At 29.0% G+C, this 3,518-nt stretch overlaps 1 long non-coding RNA gene across 1 annotated transcript; it reads right to left on the bottom strand.

Annotated features, from left to right (window-relative positions):
• Nucleotides 1–160: 160 nt before the first annotated feature.
• Nucleotides 161–2,391, bottom strand: LOC120251825. Its single transcript, XR_005533498.1, has 3 exons — nucleotides 2,317–2,391; nucleotides 1,710–1,806; nucleotides 161–412 (listed from the first exon to the last, which is right to left on the bottom strand). It is a non-coding gene; the product is annotated as an uncharacterized LOC120251825 (long non-coding RNA).
• Between the last annotated feature and the right edge of the window lie 1,127 nt (nucleotides 2,392–3,518).

Here is a 3,518-nt window from a genome sequence, read left to right as displayed (position 1 = left end):
TTATTTTATCACCATCCATAAATCTTGGTTGTTCACAAGCATATTGGATGAATTACTCTATCCCAACCATAAATTCATGGTTAATGAATCTATGTCCATGTGTAAGTCTATTATACATCCACTCCCGATCAGTTCTCATTTATATTCTAATAACATAGAACAATAATATAGTCACATGAATACTATTGAAAATATATATTTTAAGAGTTAAATAAAATTGCAAATTCAAAATAAGTCTACATATAAATTGTTCAAAATTCAAGGATGGGAGAGAAGACCTATTGATCCAACCTCTCGAACACTTGTACTCGTGAAATGAGTTTGCAATAAAGGTATGATGACAGATGTCGCCGCCGAGTCAGTAGCCGAGAAAGGATGACTCAGTTCCAAATATAATCAGCTACTTAAATTCCTAGAAAGCACATGTTCAATAGTGGTTAGTCTTTAAATCAAAATTACAAACAACTATTAAAAATATAACATCAAATCAAATATAGTAACTAGAAAATTTAGGATTCAATTGAAAAAGTTGAACTACTAAGCACTCACAAAAAACTAATAATAAAAATAATATATATATATATATATATATTTATAAATATATATACAAACACATTAATTTATAGTTTAAAAAGCTCACAAAATTATGAAAAAAAAGATAGATAAATACTTAACCAATAATTCTCAATTTCCGATCCTCATAAATAATGTAAAATTTAGAATGAATACTATTATTATACTGATTAATTATGATGTTACGGAAGTACTAGTGATAAACAAATCAAGGTGGTAAACATAACTACAATAATATTCAAGGTCTTATAAATTAAAAATAAAAAAAAAAAACCATGCCAAAATCCCACATTTATTCACCTGCTTTATCCCTGTCTATCTGTCATACAACAAGCAGGTACAAGGTAAAAGTAGATAATGTTCTGTTTATACTCAACTCTATAATCCTCCCTATTCTACATGGAATCCATCAATCACAAAATATATTATTATTATAAATATAAATCAAGTATATTTGTTAAGCATGGCATGGTAAAAAAAAAAGAATACAGTACTAGAAATAGACTCTATTGGTCTGGCAATACAGTGAATTGAACCAAGACGATTTGTGTTACCATTGCACAGAAACGCCTAAGCCATAATTAATTCTAACAAAAGTTTAAGGATGAAATTATATCAAATAATTAATAGCTCTCATAATAATGTTTCTATAATGTTGATCCTTAATAATGGAAAGTTCTTTTGACTTTGTTACGGTTATCTTAGTATTCATATACATCCTATTTATCTTTTCCATATCTTTATATATATAATTAATAAGTACATGTGCATATAACATGATAGGATTTCATTATCTCTAAATGACTCTCATTAGCTTTCCTTCTGATATATTGGCAGAGTTTAAATAATCTTAAATAACCCGTTATTAGCAATTAGGCTAATAATGTTGCATAATTATAAAAGTGAATTAATTCCATCACATGATAATAAGAATAATAATGCAAAGTTCTCTCTTTCTTTTAAACCACACACCCCAAGCCTACATAGGGACTTTACAACCATCAATAAATGAGTTACAAGGATGTACAAATCCAGTCCAATCTCCTGAGTCTGAGGACCTATCATTCATTCAAAGCTAAAGCTGTTCATTTGTCTCAAAGTAGAAAGAAGAAAGAAGAAGAAGAAAGAGAAGATACCAAAAAAGAAAAACAAGTTGAACTGAAACCTTTTGTCACCAATCATGCTTGCCAGCCAACTGAACAACTTCAACTTCCATGCATGCATGCTTCAATGCTTTGACCAGGAGGTCACATAGAAAATAGAGCATATAAGATGTAATCATGATGGATTCTTAACAGCACCATGCAAGCACATTAAAGAAGAAGAAGAAGCAGTCAAACTTTCAAGTTCATGCCTCTGCTACATTGAATTATAAACTATTAAAAAACAATACTTCAACCTCACCAAACTGGTGTACATTAACGTAGGGTCCACACACACATATACATACACACTTATCTATACATACATACACACTTATCTATATATACATTAACGTAGGTTGCACAGAAAGGCATTAAAGACCAAAAAAACTTATTTGTTTAAGATTGGTATGTAAAACATGGACATGTATAGTTAATTTCATTTATAGACAACAATATCTATCTGAAAATCAAAAAGCTTCCATAAAGATTTGGGTTATTCTCTATTTTATCAACTTGAGTAGTATTATCAGGGATGAGGGGCACAAAGAAATTATCATATAAATTAAAAATTGTGTTGCAAAACCGTAGGCTACCATACAGGAAAGTGAGATATGTCAAGTTTTGCAACTCCTCTGGTATTTTACCAACCACATCCAAGGCATATACTCTCCTACATACACAACAAAATGAGTAGGATATTACAATAAATTACACAAAAGCTAAATGATTTTATGCACTTATAATAAAAATTAATATTTCCAATAACCCTTGTAACAAAAAAATAAAAATTTATTGCATATCATGTGCTTATTATTATTAGGTGGACAATAAATGCAAATAAATAAAAAAGACAACACATCTCAAGTACTAATACGACAAATTTATTATTTTGAAAACTTGGTACTGAAATATTCTCATCAACAACAAGCAAACCTAATGAACGTCTTCCAAAATTTAAAAAATTAAAATTAAAATTAAAATATTCTCATTGCTTTAATTTTCTTAATTGAATTGGGCCACTACAAAATAAATTCTTGGCAAAGCTTGGAATTTATTTCATATATAATATATTTTCATTATATAAAAGTGTTAACTTGAACACACATGCAAAAATTTGCTACATTTGATGCATATACTCTTTCAACATTATCCAAAGCACTCGCAAATGAAGAACAAATAAGCAACCAAAATGAAGTCACATGGTCTTTATAATTTGCAAATTATAGTTGTACATTGTATATCAACAAACTACACTTACTAGAAATAGAAAACTGAAACACCTTGTTAGTCAATGAAATCATCTGAAACTCTAATGTCCATATGATATTGTAGTAAATGATAAGTTCCACATGAAAGCAAGTTGACCTACCTACCTGGCTACCTTAATGATATTTCGGTCAATGTGATCACCAAGCCATAATATCATCAAATCAAAATAGTGAATTGCATGAAACTCTAAAACATAAACAAATGTAAATTTCTAAAATATTAATTAGACAAACCATATGCACAGTAATTCCCCTAAACATATACTCACATATCATCACAAACTTCAAAAATTTGTTTCACATATATTACAAAAATTATGTTGCTCGAAGACATTAAAAACTATGTAGTTTCAACACAAAGTAATCATATTGAATTCTGAATCTATAACCTTTTATTCATCTCTTTAAACAAAAAGCATGACAAATTAGGCCTACACCACATAACATGCTATTAGAATAAGCAATAGTCCCACGTCGGTTAATTTGGAACACTCTTAGCCGAGATACACAAAGGTCTCAAAAACATATAGAA

This window comes from Dioscorea cayenensis, chromosome 20, assembly GCF_009730915.1.
Source record: "Dioscorea cayenensis subsp. rotundata cultivar TDr96_F1 chromosome 20, TDr96_F1_v2_PseudoChromosome.rev07_lg8_w22 25.fasta, whole genome shotgun sequence".
Lineage (NCBI taxonomy): Eukaryota > Viridiplantae > Streptophyta > Magnoliopsida > Dioscoreales > Dioscoreaceae > Dioscorea > Dioscorea cayenensis.
This window is presented reverse-complemented; position numbering and strand designations above follow the sequence as displayed.